The sequence below is a fragment of the Salvelinus sp. IW2-2015 genome, linkage group LG37 (assembly GCF_002910315.2).
Source record: "Salvelinus sp. IW2-2015 linkage group LG37, ASM291031v2, whole genome shotgun sequence".
Classification (NCBI taxonomy): Eukaryota; Metazoa; Chordata; class Actinopteri; order Salmoniformes; family Salmonidae; genus Salvelinus; species Salvelinus sp. IW2-2015.
In genome coordinates this window covers 6,959,923-6,978,773 of record NC_036876.1, presented here as the reverse complement: position 1 = coordinate 6,978,773, position 18,851 = coordinate 6,959,923, and the positions used below count along the sequence as shown (strand labels likewise).

Genomic DNA, 18,851 nt, shown 5'->3' with positions numbered 1-18,851 from the left:
AAAGCCTGAATGGGAACATTGTGTGTGACCGACCCCGCTGCTGGTCTGGGTGCCTGTTTGGGTCCAGCACACCTGTCAAACCATGTCGGCAGCGCCTCCGGCACTGACAGACTCCAGAACCCCCCTACACAGGAACACACATACACACGTGCACGTCGGACACGTGCACACACACACACACAAAGTCTTGGGTTTTTATTGAAAACACATATTGGCCCCCTCACTTATATCAAGGTTGCATTCAATGCTGGGGTCGCCCTCTTCTGAGGGGGTCAAGTTCCATATTGGAAAGTGGGAGTTGGGGAGGGGGGGGTTGAAGGTGAGGGATGGTGAAGGTTAGTCAGAGCACACACACTTACACATGGAAACGGGACTCTTGACATACCTTGCCAGTAACTCGATTCCCATTTTCAATCAGTTGCAGATTTTTTGGTATCCCATTCACAATGCCCAAACACTGTGTTTTGCAGTGCTTTTGCAGACACGTTGAGTTTCGTACCAGAAAAGACTTCGCCCATGACCCCACTCGAACACAATAGAAACATTTAAAACAACTGAATGTCAAGTGAAATGTTCAGAGACCTGCCAATACATATTTTTTCAAGTTTTTCAATCATCTTCTGCGGATGGGCATTCGCATTCGACAGTATCATGCTCTTACATTCAGCATTGATCTTGATCACGTCTCATTGCCCGACAATACCACCCTGCACTGTAAACATGATGCTAAGTGACGTTATCATGAGAAGGYAAAAAAAAGCTATATTGCTGATAGTTAATGCACACAATGCCATAGCCCTCTGAAGCACTTACGGTGTCAAGTCCCACTAACATCACCCATACAATTTTCTCCTCTATTGACTTTTATGTTCTGCCGCAAGGTTGGTCATCCCGGCAAGAGTATGTATTCCAAATAAAGAATAGCATCATTACTATAATGATATTTGCTCTCAAAGATAAACACCCCATTCTTCCCCACACCATGCCTCTGAAGCGTCGGGAGAGGGCAACATTGTGGGGGTTGCCTTGACACTAGTTCGCCTTGACGTGAAGAAAGGCGGCCGTCTTTGCAAGGTATCTTCCATTGTTTTGCACACTTACTGTAAATTGTGGGGTTGACGCTAGTTCACCTTGACCACCTTTTGTGCGCATGTCATTTACAATGGTGTCTACAACAAGGTTTTACACGGTCGGATTGATTCTACAATTTGACACGCACGAAGGCGGCCATTTTTTTAAAGGTATCTTCCACAAGAAGGTGTTCCACACATACATTGTGGGGTTGATGCTTGAACCTTGACACATTTTCGAAAATGTGTCTTCAGCAAGAGGTGTCTTCCCACAATCCAGATTTCCCACCCATAGCAGGGATATGAGGACGCCTCCTCCTTMCCTCAATGCTTTATCGATCAGCCATGGGACCCACAGGAGACCGGAGTCTGCTGTGCTGTGAGTCTGCACCCCTGCATGTCTAAACACTCGATGCAAACGCGCATACTCATTTTTAACCCGAGCTTGCTCTCTTGCTTTCTGTCATACACACACGCACACACGTCACATAGCTCAAGGTTCCTTAGTTCGCTAATAAGGCCAATTAGAGCACAGGCATGTGGAAGCCTCCAGCAGAGTAGCTAAAAGGTTGGAGGTGTTAGATGTACACCCTTCTCCGCCTCCCCTCATTGTCATGGAGACCGCGAGACAGAAGGGAGAGTTGGGGAGAGAATAAGAGGATAAAGATGGGACTCAGAGAGAGAGAGAATTAAGTGAGGGAGGGAGAGCGAATGAGCGGTTGACGCTAGAGAGAAATWAAGATGGGAAGATGCAGAGGGAGGATAGAGAGAAGGGAGGGATGGAGAGAAAGCGGTGTGATAAGATTATGCAGTTGAAGGGGAGAGAAAGATGGAGTGAGTGAGGAGGAGAGGAAGATAACAAGGGTGCACAAAGGAAGGCAAGAAAGCACATTTAAATACATAACCTGCCTGCACTTCCTCTGGTCTGGGTCATCAAACAGTCCCAGTCATTTATCAGCTTGCCTGCATTTAATTTGACCCTTGGGTCCAGATGGTCCTCATGCATAGTGTGTGTCCTCCTCCTCCAATGACTCCTAATGATAGCCTCTGCTAACACCCCTAGACTGACTCAGCACAAAATCTTTGATCTGCTGAGGATGACTGGAAAAACATTTTGCACCGGAATATACACTGTGTACAAAACATGAGGAACACATTCCTAATATTGAGTTGCACCCCCCTTTGGCCTTCAGAACAGCCTCTTTTTTTAAAGTTATTAAATTTTTTATTTCGCCCTTATTTAACCAGGAAGGCCAGTTGAGAACAAGTTCTCATTTACAGCTGCGACCTGGCCAAGATAAAGCAAAGCAGTGTGACAAAAACAACACAGACTTACACATAAACAAACATACAGTCAATAACACAAAATTAAAAATTTAAAAAATAATAATAATCTATGTACAGTGTGTGCAAATGTAGAAGAGTAGGGAGGTAAAGCAATAAATAGGCCATAGAGACGAAATAATTACAATTTGGCATTAACACTGGAGTGATAGATGTGCAGATGATGATGTGCAAGTAGAGATACTGCGGTGCAAAAGAGCAAGAAGATAAGTAACAATATGGGGATGAGGTAGTTGGGTGTGCTATTTAGATTCGCTGTGTACAGTGATCGGTAAGCTGCTCTGACAGCTGATGCTTAAAGTTTYTGAGGGAGATATAAGTCTCCAGCTTCAGGGATTTTTGCAATTCGTTCCAGTCATTGGCAGCAGAGAACTGGAAGGAAAGGCGGCCAAAGGGAGTGTTGGCTTTGGGGATGACCAGTGAAAAATACCTGCTGTGGCACGTGCTATGGGTGGGTGTTGCTATGGTGACCAGTGAGCTAAGGTGGGGCTTTACCTAGCAAAGACTTATAGATGACCTGGAGCCAGTGGGTTTGGTGATGAATATGTGGTGAGGGCCAGCCAATGAGAGCATACAGGTCACAGTGGTGGGTAGTATATGGGGCTTTGGTGACAGAACGGATGGCACTGTTATAGACTGCATCCAGTTTGCCGAGTAGAGTTTGAGGCTATTTTGTAAATGACATCGCCGAAGTCAAGGATCGGTAAGATAGTCCCTTTTACGAGGGTATGTTTGGCAGCATGAGTGAAGGAGGCTTTGTTGCGAAATAGGATGCCGATTCTAGATTTCATTTTGGATTGGAGATGCTTAATGTGAGTCTGTAAGGAGAGATTGCAGTCTAACCAGACACCTAGGTATTTGTAGTTCACATATTCTAAGTCAGAACCATCCAGAGTAGTGATGCTAGCCGGGCGGGAGGGTGCGGGCAGCAATCGTTTGGAGAGCATGCACTTAGTTTTACTAGCATTTAAAAGCAGTTGGAGGCCACGGAAGGAGTGTTGTATGGCATTGAAGCTCGTTTTGAGGTTTGTTAGCACAGTGTCCAAAGAAGGGCCAGAAGTATACAGAATGGTGTCGTCTGCGTAGAGGTGGATCAGAGAATCCCCAGCAGCAAGAGCGAAATCATTGATATATATACAGAGAAAAGAGTCGGCCCGAGAATTGAACCCTGTGGTACCCCTATAGAGACTGCCAGAGGTCCGGACAACAGGCCCTCCGATTTGACACACTGAACTCTATCTGAGAAGTAGTTGGTGACTCAGGCGAGGCAGTCATTTGAGAAGCCAAGGCTATTGAGTCTGCCGATAAAAATGCCGTGATTTGATTCCTTGATAATTTGTTTGAGATTGAGGGCATCTAGCTTTGATTTTTAGAATGGCTTGGGTGTTAAGCATGTCCCTTTGAAGATACATGGGGGGGGCAATCAATTCACATATGGTGTCCAGGGCACAGCTGGGGGCTGAAGGCGGTTTATAACAAGCGACAATGGTGAGAGACTTGTTTCTGGAAATGTGGATTTTTAAAAGTAGAAGTTCGAATTGTTTGGGCACAGACCTGGATAGCCTCAATTCGTCGAGGATGGACTAGGGCTGTTGCGGTGACCTTATTACAGCCACACCGGTGGTCATGAAGGCAGTCAAATTCTACGTGATTATTTAGTCACTGTAATTAGGCTTCTCCAAGCTCTGATGCTGCTGATGGTCATTAGTAGCCTACCAACCTTGGTAACTGCCTGGTACTCAGGACTTAATTGTCCCTCTAATCACTCTGTCTTAAAGGCAAATGTATTTGAAAATCTAATCACACTTCATGAGTGTCCATGAGCTCATGTTGCGCAACATTTCAATAGTCTATGCAATTGCACGAGAAAACAGAGTGATGGCCTCTATTAAAAAGAGGAGGATCAGCTTTCTATAGACTAGGCCTACTATATTTATTTCTCAACTTTCCTAATATTAAGCACATTGCTTATATTTACAACAAGAGTATAGCCTACCTGGCTGGCATGAAAATAAACCACAAGAAAAGCGACCTCCATTCGCTATTTAAGTGTATTTTTTCCCCCGCTGCCACTGTTTCGAGACAGTTGCATGATTAATTGTCCATTCTAAATATAAACTCAGCAAAAAAATAAATGTTTCATTTTCAGCACCCTGTCTTTCAAAGATAATTCGTAACAATTAATTAACTTCACAGATCTAAATTGTAAAGGGTTTAAACACTGTTTCCCAACCATAAACAATTTATGAACATGCACCTGTGGAACGGTTGTTAATAAGACACTAACAGCTTACAGACGGTAGGCAATTAATTAAGGTCACAGTTATGAAAACTTAGGCCACTAAAGAGGCCTTTCTACCAACTCTGAAAAACATCAAAAGAAAMATGCCCAGGMTCGCTGCCCATCTGCGTGAACGTGCCTTAGGCATGCTGCAAAGAGCATGAGGACTGCAGATGTGGCCAGGGCAATAAATTGCAATGTCAGTACTGTGAGACGCCTAAGACGGCGCTACAGGGAGACAGGACGGACAGCTGATCGTCCTCGCAGTGGCAGACCACGTGTAACACCTGCACAGGATCGGTACATCCGAACATCACACCTATGGGACAGATACAGGATGGAAACAACTGCCCAAGTTACACCAAGAACGCACAATCCCTCCATCAGTGCTCAGACTGTCCGCAATAGGCTGAGAGAGGCTGGACTCAGGGCTTGTAGGCCTGTTGTAAGGCAGGTCCTCACCAGACATCACCGGCAACAACGTCGCCTATGGGCACAAACCCACCGTCGCTGGATCAGACAGGACTGGCAAAAAGTGCTCTTCACTAACGAGTCGCAGTTTTGTCTTACATGGGGTGATGGTTGGATTCGCGCTTATCGTCGAAGYAATGAGCGTTATACTGAGGKCTGTACTCTGGAGCGGGATCGATTTGGAGGTGGAGGGTCCGTCATGGTCTGGGGCGGTGTGTCACAGCATCATCGGACTGAGCTTGTTGTCATTGCAGGCAATCTCAACGCWSTGCYTTACAGGGAAGACATCCTCCTCCCTCATGTGGTACCCTTCCTGCAGGCTCATCCTGACATGACCCTCCAGCATGATAATGCCACTAGCCATACTGCTCGTTTTGTGCATGATTTCCTGCTAGACAGGAATGTCAGTGTCCTGCCATGGCCAGCGAAGAGCCTGGATTTCAATCTGTGAGGTGAGGGCTAGGGCCGTTCCCCCCAGAAATGTCCGGGAACTTGCAGGTGCCTTGGTGGAAGAGTGGGGTAGCATCTCACAGCAAGAACTGGCAAATCTGGTGTAGTCCATGAGGAGGAGATGCACTGCAGTACTTAATGCAGCTGGTGGCCACACCAGATCCTGACTGTTACTTTAGATTTTGACCCCCCCTTTGTTCAGGGACACATTATTCCATTTCTGTTAGTCACATGTCTGTGGAACTTGTTCAGTTTATGTCTGTTGTTGAATCTTGTTATGTTCATACAAATATTTACACATGTTAAGTTTGCTGAAAATAAACGCAGTTGACAGTGAGGACGTTTCTTTTTTTTGCTAAGTTTTTTTCACACCTATATTATTTAGTACATGTAAAGATGAGATTAAATCAAGAATAGGCTGATGGGTGACAATATTAGCCAATCACTTGATGATGCCCAGCATCAGAAACAAAGCCAACTTTTTTGAATCATAGTTGCACACCTCGTGTAGCCTAGCCCATAGGCCTATATGTCTTAATAAGGTTTGTATCACAACTAAAGTGGCCAAATAATTTCTTAACATTCAACACATTAATCCGCTTTACAAGGGATGTAGAGCCTAACTGGCATACATAAGCAGTGTGTGAGTTTCATGTTTGGGGAAGATAATTTTCACCATAAAAATGCACCTTTTTATAATAAAAGCATTACATGCATAATCACATCGGCTTTGAAAATGGTGATTTCCAACTAACGGAACATTCGCGCTTATAGGCTACTACCATGTGTGCATTGCTGCTCTTATAATGTGAAGAAATAGCCTAATAGTTTATCAACATTTTAAGCTAAAAGTTCTGATCTGTTCCATCAGCCACGTTGAGTATAAAAAAAAAATTATGCTAGTGGTTGTATTAATTTTGGATCTATTGCATCCCACAACTGTCCCAGACTATATTTTGAATAATTATCTCACAGAATCGAATATGTCTACCTTTGTACTATGGAGGATAGTAAATTGACATAGGGTAGTGCTTTTGCTGTTCGTTACGCATACACATCTTGTCTGACGAAAAGTGAATGTGGACAGTTCTTCCAATATCTTCAATATGCACCTCGGAATTGGATAAGGACACGCGCAGTTGCGTCCCCAATGTGGGTGTCTTCACTTGTAGCCTATGAGAAAGACCCGATCACATGATGGAGCGTGCATCAGTCAGGGAGAAGGGCACAACGGCCACTGGCCGCAAAAGGCATGGATTTTTTTAGGGTGCATTACGGCCACACAAGGGGGATGCCGCCGTGAAATTCTAGACATTATCAAGTGCTTGTCAAATTGTGAATGAGTCACTGATGTAGTTTGTACAGCCTGCGCAAAAAAKCCCAGAGCTCATGCCTTTTCAAGCTACTTTTTTCAAATCATCATTAGTCGCATCATGCAGCCTTACAATGTATTAAAGATCAAAACATATAGCCCAACGTTTGTAGAACAACTAAAGTTACATTAATAACTCTACATTAGGCATATAGGAATACCTTTTTTAAACTGCTCAACACAGAATATCCGCATGTGCACACTCCCTCAAATCGTTTGGAGAAAATATCCTTTCTATTTTATTCAGCTTTGTTCAATTGTATTCTTCATACTATAAAACAATGCTACGGATTTCTAAGCAATTCTTGTCTGCTAAATGAACTAGTGTAGCCCACAGCCATTTGGCATAGCTGGATCAGGACCCAACATAAGGACAACTCTGAGTATACTATTCTGTTCTTCTGAAATAGACTACATTTTCTTCATATCATGCTTCTTTAGACCAGGGATCCTGGCCCATCGTGAGTCAAATGCTTCCCACAGTTGTCAAGTTGGCTGTATGTCCTTTGGGTGATGGACCATTCTTGAAACACACAGGAAACTGTTGAGTGTGAAAAACCCAGCAGCGTTGCAGTTCTTGACACACTCAAACTGGTGCGCCTGGCACCTACTACCATACCCTGTTCAAAACAACTTAAATATTTTGTCTTGCCCATTCACCCTTTGAATGGCACACATACACAATTCATGTCTCAAATGTCTCAAGGCTTAAAAATCCTGCTTTAACCTGTCTCCTCCCCTTCATCTACACTGATTTGAAGTGGCTTTAACAGGTGTTCATCAATAAGGGATCACAGCTTTCACCTTAATTCTCCTGGTCAGTCTGTCATAGAAAGAGTAGGTGTTCCTAATATTTTGTACACTCAGTGTATTTGTATATATTTGTGGTAATATTGCTGTGTTAGTGTTGACAGTAATTGCATGCCTGTTGTGATATAGGCTCCTATGAGTAATGCAACTATGTTTGCAGACTAGTTTTTGGCAACAGTAATGTTTGTATGAATAAATGGCTAGTATTTATTTATATTATGGACAAAACTGCCATGGCTTCTCTACTTCCTAGTATACACAATATCAGTTGAGCACTTTGAGTACTATCCAAGCTGGTCCTATTCATAAACAAGACACTTCAATAACATTTTGTCTACATTAACCTCATCCACACAGCCTCTGGCTGTTTTCTGACCTGTAATAACCCCTGGGTCATGAGTCGTGAGATAAGGTTCAGCCATTACCGCTTTTTGTTGCTAATGTGTCACTAGTAACATGGGTGTTTGGGTCAGCGGCGGGCAACAATAGAATAGTGACTTCTGTCCTACCACTTCCTGTCTAACCCCTCTCAGCACATTTTTCACTCAGCTGATAAAGTAAGTCGTTCTTTGATACACTCCAGGGACCGCAAGAGCTGTCCCTTTTGTGTTCGCACTAGTGCGGCTACGCCACAGGCCGTCGCCCTGCATTAGTCATGCGGTAAACATGTGCTCTTTCGCGCTCGTATGGTTTTCTTTTCACTTCTATTTAGTCGACGGTATAGGYGCCTGTTAAGATTGTTGACGTGATGGCCCCTTGTGTTGTACGATGGCTGTGCCCTTGGATGCAATCGRGGTATGAAGCACACTTGAAGCCACATTCAATGCCCGTACATTTGCTGATGCACTTGCTCTACCTTCAATGTACTGAAGCTGATTTCAATGACAACAAACGGTAGAGTTTTGAAAGAACGTGAAGTTAAAGCTAATGAGGTTTATTTGAACCGTGAGTAACCCAGATGAATAGTGGCTCGAGCACAGGGTGGGGCTGCATTCTCTCACAGCACCCTCTGGTTTGGAGTACCCAGTGATCTTCAAATGTTTTCCTTAGTTTAGTCTTTTCAGCAAAAATGTGTCTTTCCAGCAGGCTAGGATGATACACTTTAGTCAGAACGACAATGATATGAATGTGTATTCTCCAGTGAAAGCGCCCCACAGTAATGCAACAACAACATCTCAAACACCTATTAGTCAGTCATGAAAGGCCTCTGTTTCACAACCCATTGAAGAGGTTTTGGAAGCTCTTATCCCCAGTGGCCACCACCACTTCTGCCCCACTGAAAGTAGTGGAACAAGTCCAACATGTATCTGTGAAAACACCTCCGCTCAGAATGTGTAGCTGAGATACAGAATTATAAGAATAAGAGCGGCGTGGAAGAAGTGTTCTTAAGAAGAAGAAAAACCCAGATTCATGTCTGAGACAAACATCTGTATAAAAATCCATTACATCTGCATGTGGAGCATCAAGGTCACCAGTGTGCTGGAGTTTCTTTTCATCATAGTTCAGGTGAACCAGGTCCGGTCCCATGTGGCTCAGTCGGTAGAGCATGGCGCTTGCAACTTCAGAGTGGTGGGTTCGATTCCCACGGGGAACCAGTATGAAAAAGTGCACTACTGTAAGTGGCTCTGGATAAATGACAAATGAAAATGTATAATACTGGACTTGTTATACCATTTTCAATTGAGATGTTAACTCCAATGTGAACATAATGCTTTGTAATTCGGCTTGTTCCCATTGTGCAAAACTCTTTCTGGAGGGGATTGGTGTAATATGGCAGAGCTTCTCCAAACCCCCCTGGGCCTTCAAATAACTGACAGATGCTATGTCTGTCTGACCACCAGCCTGGTTCTCCAGATTGACCTATGGCGTCTGCCAATCTAACAACAACCCCTGCTTGGATGTAATGACGAGTAGACTTGATGAAGCTCTCTAATGGTTAGGAAACAACGTTGGGTCAGATTGTGTTAAGAATTTTTTTTGCCCGAACAACTAATTTAGTGGCCTATGGTACATTCTAATGCCAGATTGTATATTCAAGCAGCAACTAGCAGGATTCACCATCTTCATCGACTGTTTTCATAATTTGTCTGCAGATCATCGCCAAAAAGACTACCAGTATGCAAATTAGGGAACCAAATCAACAGCTCTCTAACCGATGCAATTCAGTAGGCTCCTGATGAGTCACTCACTTTGATGTCATTGTCTGGCACGTCCTGAGGAACTTCATATAGAACATATAAATTAGATCTTTAGTTGTCTGGATGCGATACCACAGACGTATAACTATGTGTTCCTTCAAGGTATTCACACCCCTTTCACTTTTTCCACAATTTGTTACAAATCGCGATTAAAATGGATTAATAAWAAATGTGCAACGTTCTACACAAAATACTTTCAAAGTAGAACAATTCTACTTTTTTTTGTTGATTCATACAAAATAGTATTCAACCCCCGAGTCAATACATGTTAGAATCACTTTTGGCAGCGATTACAGCGTTGAGTCTCTAAGAGCTTGCACAACTGGATTGTACAATATTTGCCCATTTGTTATTTTCTTTTTTTGAAATCTTCAAGCTCTGTTAAGTTGGTTGTTGATCATTCCTAGACAGCCATTTAAGTCTTGCCATAGCCAATTTTAAGTCCAAAACTGTAATTAATGTCAGCTTGGTAAGCAACTCCAGTGTACACTACATGACCAAAAGTATACAGTATGTACACCTGCTCATCAAATCGAATTCCAAAATGAATGAGCAATAATATGGAGTTGGTCCTCCCTTTGACGCTATAACAGTCTCCTCTACTGGGAAAACCTTCCACTAGATGTTGGAATATTGCTTGCGGTACTTGATTACATTCAGTCACGAGCATTAGTGAGGTCGGGCACTGATGTTGGGCGATTAGGCCTGGCTCGCAGTCAGCGTTCCAGTTCATCCCAAAGGTGTTCGATGGGGTTGAGGTCAGGGCTCTGCAGGCCAGTCAAGTTCTTCCACACCAATCTCGACAAATCATTTCTGTATGGACCTCGCTGTGCATGGTGGCATTGTCATGCTGAAACGGGAAAGGGCCTATCACAAAGTTGGAAGCATAGAATCGTCTAGAATATCATTGTAAGATGATAAGATTTCCCTTCACTGGAACTAGGAGGCCTAGCCTGAACCATGAAAACCAGCCACAGACCATTATTCCTCTTCCACCAAATTTTATAGTTGGCACTATGTATTGTGACAGGTAGCGTTCTCCTGGCATCCGCCAAACACAGATTTGTCCATCGAACTGCCAGATGGTGAAGCGTGATTCATAACTCCAGAGAATGSATTTCCACTGCTCCAGAGTCCAATGGCAGCGAACGTCACACCATTCCAGCATATACTTGGTATTGCACATTGTGATCTTAAGCTTGTGTACGGCTGCTAGGCCACGGAAACCCATTTCATGAAGCTCCCGACGAACAGTGCTGACGTTGCAACCAAGGACAGATGTTTTTAGGCACTTCAGCACTCTGCAGTCTTGTTCTGTGAGCTTGTGTGGCCTACTACTTTGTGGTTGAGCCATTGCTGCTCCTAGACATTTCCACTTCACAATAACGGCACTTACAGTTGACTAGGGCAGCTCTAGCAGAGCAGAAATTTGACGAACTAACTTGTTGGAAAGGTGGCATCCTGATGGTGCCACGTTGAAAGTCACTGAGCTCTTCAGTAAGGCCATTCTACTGCCAATGTTTGTCTATGGAGATTGCATGGCGGTGTGCTCTATTTTATACACCTGTCAGCAACGGGTGTGGCTTAAATAGCTGAATCCATTCATTTGAAGAGGTGTCTACATTTGTGTATACAGTGCATTCAGAGAGTATACAGATCCCTTAACTTTTTCCACATTTTGTTATGCTACAGCCTTATTCTAATATTGATTAAATACAAATGTTCCTCAATCTACACACAATAACCCATYATGACAAACTCAAAACAGGTTTAGACATTTTTGCTAATGTATTAAAAATAAAAAAACATATACCTTATTTACGTAAGTATTCAGACCCTTTCATATGAGACTCGAAATTGAGCTCTGTTTCCATTGATCATCCTTGATGTTTCTTCAACTTGATTGGAGTCCACCTGTGGTAAATTAAATAGATCGGACATGATTTGGAAAAGCACACACCAGTTTATATAAGGTCTTACAGTTGACAGTGCATGTCAGAYCAAAAACCAATCCATGAGGTCTAAGGAATTGTGTATAGAGCTCCGAGACAGGATTGTGTCGAGGCACAGATGTGGAGAAGGGTACCAATACATTTCTTCAGCATTTTAAGGTCCCTAAGAACACAGTGGCCTCCATCATTCTTAAATGGAAGAAGTTTAGAACCACCAAGACTCTCTTCCACCCAGCCAAACCAAGCCTGAATGCCAAACGTCACGTCTTGAGGAAACCAGGTACCGCTCATCACCTGGCCATTACCATCCCTACGGTGATGGTGGTGGCAGCATTATGCTGTGGGGATGTTTTTAGTGACAGGGACTGGGAGACTAGTCAGGATTGAGGGAAAGATGGACAGAGCAAAGTACAGAGAGATCGTTGATGAAAACCTGCTCCAGAACGCTCAGGACCTAAGACTGGGGCGACGGTTCACCTTTCAACAAGACAATGACTCTAATGAATTTTAACATAAGGCTGTATTGTAACAAAATGTGGAAAAAGACAAGGGGTCTTGAATACTTTCCGAATGTACTGTATATAATGTATATTTGGCCTTGATTTTTAGGTTATTTGTCTCCCAGTGTCTGTCGGAAAGAAGACTGAACCAGGTTTTCCTCTAGGATTTTGCCTGTGCTTAGCTCTATTCTGTTTTCTTTTTAMCAAAAAAAAKCCCTCGGTAGTCCTTGCCGATCCATAACATGATGCAGCCACCACCATGCTTGAAAATATGAAGTGGTACTCAGTGATGTTTAATTTGCCCCAAACATAATGCTTTGTATTCAGGACAAAAAGCACATTTCCTTGACATATTTTTTTGCAGTATTACATTAGTGCCTTATTGCAAACCGGATGCATGTTTTGGAATATCTTTATTCTGTACAGGCTTCCTTCTTTTCACTCTTGTCATTTAGGTTAGTATTGTGGAGTAACTACAATGTTATTGATTTTATACTACATTTTCTCTGATCACAGCCAAATCCGTTTAAAAATCACTACACCATGGTGAAATAATCGCTGAGCAGTTTCCTTCTTCCCAGGGCAAACTGAGTTAGGAAGGACACCTGTATCTTTGTAATGACTGGGTGCATTGATCCACCATCCAAAGCGTAGTTAAACATTTCACCATGCTCAAAGGGATATTCAGTYTCATTTTATTTTTATTTGTAAAAATGTTTTGCCATCTACTAATGGATGCCCTTCTTTGCGAGGCATTGGAAAACCTCCCTGGTCTTTGTGGTTGAATCTGTTCTTGAAATTCACTACTCGACTGAGGGACCTTACAGATAATTGTATGTGTGGGGTACAGAGATGAGGTAGTCATTCAAAAATCATGTTAAACACTATTATTGCACACAGTGAGTCCATGCAACTTATGTGACTTATTAAGCTAATTTTTTACTCCTGAAAGTTTTGATGTTTGCCATTACAACGTGGTTGAATATTTAATAAKATTTCAGCTTAATTTTATAAATTTAATTAATACAAATGTATAAAAACTAAATTCCACTTTGGCATTGTGGGGTATTGTGTGTAGATCATTGGCACAAAATCTCAATTAAATTTTTTWAATTCAGGCTGCAACACATCAAAATGTGGAAAAACTCGAGGGGTGTTAATACTTTCTGAAGGCACTGTATGAGATTGACACCTTTTATAAATCAGTCAAACTTGCTGTCGTCAATTAAAGCACAGTAAATAGCCCATGAGCCACCACTCCGTGACTGCATATGAAACGCCAGGGTCCAACATGAACTGTTTATCAATGAAAAAGTTGACTCGCGGGAGCATAGTGGCGCTTAAATGAATGGTCAATCATAATGGTCAAGTACAAATWGCATGATATTTAACCTACGCTTGTACTCTTCAATTGTAGACTGCGACAGAGCAGATAAATATTGAAATGGAATGCAAAAATGCACTGAAAGGATACTGGCCCGACACAAGATCCACTGTACTGATATGTTTTTACTGGCCCAGGGCCAACAGACCATGGTTAATGTCGGACTAATGGCATGCAAAATAACATAAATGAATGTGCCAGAAAACAATAGCCMAAGTGGATTTCGACTCATCGTTACCACATTAACGTTATATGGGAAGTGCAAATTCACTCACATGGAAATTCGACTGCAACCACTGCGCGCGCACACCCYGGTACTGAGAGGCGGGCGGGACCGACAGCAGACTAYCGATGGGCCGTTTGWGAACGAACAGCTCTTTTCTAAGGGATCTTTTTGGTTAACGTCGGGATACCGAATCACATCGGTGAAAGGACCGTTCATTTGTCTCCCTGAATTGCATACTACTACCACTAGTTATTTTTTTTTAAATATCAAACGTTTTTCTGCAGATAAATTACAAAATCATTATCTAAAGAAGGTTAATACTAATTTGTAGAAACAATAAATAGTGGGGAGAGCGCATCAATCTGGTCCACGCTGATATTTTCCCAGTGGTTAGATGATTATTTTTTTGAACGTTAATTTAACGATATGACATAGTGGTAGCCTACCTTTTGGCCTTTTATATGGGGATTTGCAATTATTTCATGGTTCTAGGTCGACATAAGCATTTTGACATAATAAGAGCTGTTTGGGAGCCAAATGAGCCTACTATTTTACGTGAACGGAGCCAAATGACCCAGCTCACCGAAAAGACCCATCACTACAGTCATACCAGCAGTTTCCCTGTCATCGCTCACTTTGTGATTGACAAGCGCCTCTATCAATAGATTGCTAGAAGATACATATTGTTAATTCTAGCGGGATCCGCAGACTTTTTTTCTGACTAGCGAATCGAAAGGTAGCCTAGTTGATTTGAGTTGGGAAAGTACCCGGCTGAAAATTACTCTGTAATCGGCTATATAGCCGGCGCTAGTGCAAAACACTGTTTTTATGATTTACGATTCTAATCAGATGTGTGGACTTCAGTCGCCTCAATCTGCAGACATTTGTGTCTTGGCTGTGTTTGTGATGGATGAAATTTAATCAAGATCATTTTAAAGGGAATCCATTTCACAGCCCCTGTAAATACAAAAAGCAAGCCATCATTCCAGGGAGAGGATGACATGTTTTGTCCCGTTCTTCTGTTGCACACACACAAAGAAGTCATTGGTGTGTATTTCTGTTTCAATTACGCACATTTCTGAAGTACTAATTCGAGAGGAATTGTCTAAATCATAATTTGTCTGTAATTAAGGTCAACCTCTTCACATCTGAAGCCTTTTCAAAAAAGGGGGTGCAGAGAGCGAGATTGATAGAGAGCGAAGAGGATGACAAACCGAGATGCATTTCTAGAGACAATAAGAGAAATGGAGACAGCGATACACACGGTGGGAGAGAGAGAGACTGCTAAAATGGAGCAAGAGAGAGATTTTGTGAAATTGAAAAGCAGTCATCAAAATTCTAATGTCGTATATGTATATTTACTGCGGTGTTAATGCAATTTAAATCAGGATTGTTGTCTGGCTCCCATCAGAAGGGACCTGTTGGGTCCTAATAAATCAGTCATTAAAAGCTGATGTGACCTGAATCAAAGATTATGGATATACTGACAAGATACACGTCTCTCCACCCGAACAATGTGAGTCGTTGTCCACAATGCAGCACGGCYGGCTGTCTAGCTCCTGCCTTTCCTTTCTTTGGATTGGTGGATACATCTCATTATTGTAATCCTTTTTTTTAATATTCAGTGAGGGTTGTTGACGTCAACCACCTGTATTCAATGGAGAGAGAGAAGCTACTAGCCTCATGCCATCGATATGCACAGCCATCTCAACAACTCTGATATAAAGTGTCACGTCTCTTACTTATATTAGTACACTCGTAACAACTTATATTTGATCAAATAAACCTCACATAGAGAATAAGCCATAGATCTTTTTTTTGTTGACCAAATTTGCAACTCATTGATTTCCATACAAAAATTCCTTGTTTGGTGGGCAAAACAACAAAAAAATGCCACCTGCTGTAGGGTGACAGATTTTCCACTGAATTGGGCCTCTCTCTTCCTCTTCCTCTCTGCCTGAATAGCTCTTCAGACACTTGAAATAACTTCTAATGGCCATCTGAAGAGACACTAATATGCTCATATGCAGCTAAAATATACTTGCAAATGATCATGTCCATAATCATAAGGATTGTGAGGATCATAATGATGACATTTTCAAAATGATCCTAACCATCCTCATCGTCATGGATTCAGTCGTTTAATTATGTTGTGAATATCTTATTTTTTTAAACTAATCAAAAAGTCAGCCCTTTTGGGTTCTAACAGGTGTCTTTCTCTGTTCTAGGATGGGATATATGGTTCTAGTCTCTGAGATGTGATGTACTGGATTTGTAAGGAGCTTTGACGAGAGAAGAACCACTCACAGGTATGTGACAAGTCGATCCACTTCCTCATCAGATTGAACAGCTGCTAATATCATGACAAGACAATTCCCTGCACTGTTTCTTCAAACTCACCCCCAAACACAGAAAATCACAAACACATTTTATTCAGGAGATTCCAACAACATTTTTCAGCTTGCTATCAAGTTCCCCTCTTCGAGTGATTCAACCGACCTTGCATAAATGTGACCGACCGGCTCGATTCGGTCTTATGTAGAAAAATGTGAAATTGTGTTTTTTGCACCATTTCAAACTCAGAGCTAGAAAATGTTATATCATACACTGCAGTTGAGGAACAATGGGAAAGTAAATAAACTTGTAACTTTACTTTTGAGAAAATGGCGCTTGAATGTCTTTCCATCTACTGGAAAGATCATCTTTGTCTACACCCGTTCAYCATCGTTCACACCCTGTTAAGCCTTAGCCRCACCCATCTCTTTGAGGATTCACATGTGAGGCCATGTYCTAAACAAACAAAGATTTCAAGACTAAAGGCTGGTTTATACTACAGGTGTGTTCGTAAATTCAATCTGGAGTGGAAGAGTGCGCTCAGAGTGCGCAATCAAAGCGATGTCAGATTGTCTGTTCATGAATCCAGATCATTTCACTCTCGGAGCGTTCAGAGCGCCCACTGGACACTCTGGCCGAGGAGTAGGTTTGATTCGAGCGTTCTGACCTAACAACAGCAGTCAAGCACCCAAGCTACCTGGCTGACTTTGGTTAGCTTGCTAGAATGATTTCCCAAAAAATGCATTTTGATCAGAAAAGTTGACGTTAAAATGGCTCCCCTGTGAMGTAGTGATGCGCGACATGTGCATAGTTTCCTGAAACTAATCACAAATTCCAAGAAGTTTCCTTTGAAAGCATGAATATGCAACAGGGCAAGATTGCATGTCTATTTAATCTCCTACACAGCATTCTAATGATGAGCATTCATGGGGTCCTTCTATTTCACTTGTTTCCTCTCGTGATTTTTGATGAGTTGATGGATAGGGAAATGCTAGGTGGTCATTAACATATGCAAATCTCCAGGACAGCACTGGTAAACCACTAATATCCCCCCTCAGCGACGGGAGGTTTTTCTGGTCAGTAACCACAKCCATCCACCAAGCATGTTTGGATTGTGCTCCCCGGTGCAAATTAGGTTTTTGGTGTAATCATGCAAAAGTGCAGTTGGCTTCCATTTTGCTGTCCCTCGAGTCTCTACCCGCCTCATGCTAACCCTCCCCCTACCTCTCAACCCTGTCCTTCTGATCCATCTTATATTCACTCCCCATCTTGCTTTCGAATTTGTCATTGTTTTCTTGTGCACCTTTCATCTCTCCCCCTCCAAATCGGATGCAGTCACGCACATCCACCCCACCTGTGGGTTTTGACGAGCTTACCCACACTAATACCCCCCCCCCCCCCATCACCCTTCCCCTCTCCTTACTGCAGGCTGTTTTTGTCAGTAAATGCCACCTCACTTCAGATGTTTCTTCTCTTTGCCACTCAAAGAGATTGTGGAGAAGATATTGGCTCGTTGAAATAAAAAATCTCGGACGCCTGACATATCGTCCGCAGCTGCTGAAGTGACTTAATCTTAAAACCGCAGGATACCTCAGTCGGCGGTCTGAATATGGTGCACGTTATTAGTGACAGAGGTTAATAAATTCAGCGTAAGGTGCCATGTCACCTTTTCCAATAACGCCACACGGAATCACACTGGGAGATTTTGCATTTCATGTTACTTTGCATCGAGGGGATTTGAATGGCATTTCCTCCTCTGCTGGATAATACAGAAAACAGCGTGGACGTTCTGGCTAAAATTAATCTAAGCGTAATCCCATATTTATTGTAAAATAAATATGCATTAATGTCCCAGCCAGTCCTTCCCTCTGCACAGTATGAACTGAAGCAAGGACGGGAAGCTGCAGAGTCAAATGTAATTGGCATATTAGTCACAAAGTGACAAGGAAGCTGTTGTGCATTTGAATAACATGGYGCAACAGTGAGGGGTAGTTGTCCGGGCTTATAGCTGAAAGCTAGCACATTTAATGCATCTTATCCATGTACAGAGCCATTCTCAATTGTATTTTCTTGATTACATTTACATAATTTAGCAGACTCTCTTCTCCAGAGTGACTTACAGGGGCAATTAGGGTTTTTCACATAGTCAGCTAGGGGGTTCGAAACCGAAAAGTCGCTGGTTACTGACRCAACATTCTTAACCGCCAGGCTACCTGTCGCCCTTACGTTCCTCCCCTCCAATCTTTTCCTCCGATGTCTTTTAAGAAGGAGGCTATGAGAGAGGGCTTGAAGAATCAAGGATAAACAATTGAGATGCAGCCTCATTTTTATAGATCTCTGGGTCTTTAACCCCAACAGCCTGCTGCTCGGATCTCATGTAATAGTAGACGTTTGCTACTCTATTAGTGTTGAAAGGTGTCAAAGGAATTTATATCCGTAGTCTACTTTCATTACAAATC

General features: G+C 42.6%; 1 protein-coding gene across 8 annotated transcripts in view; it reads left to right on the top strand.

Moving 5' to 3' along the window:
• LOC111960292 (adhesion G protein-coupled receptor L3-like) overlaps nucleotides 1-18,851 on the top strand; it is a 345,871-nt gene that overhangs the window by 39,684 nt on the left and 287,336 nt on the right. For all 8 annotated transcript variants that reach the window (XM_023982240.1, XM_070437819.1, XM_023982239.1 and 5 more), the window contains exon 2: nucleotides 16,287-16,367. The gene's annotated coding sequence lies outside the window, so the exon portion shown is untranslated. The remainder of the gene's footprint in view (nucleotides 1-16,286; nucleotides 16,368-18,851) is intronic.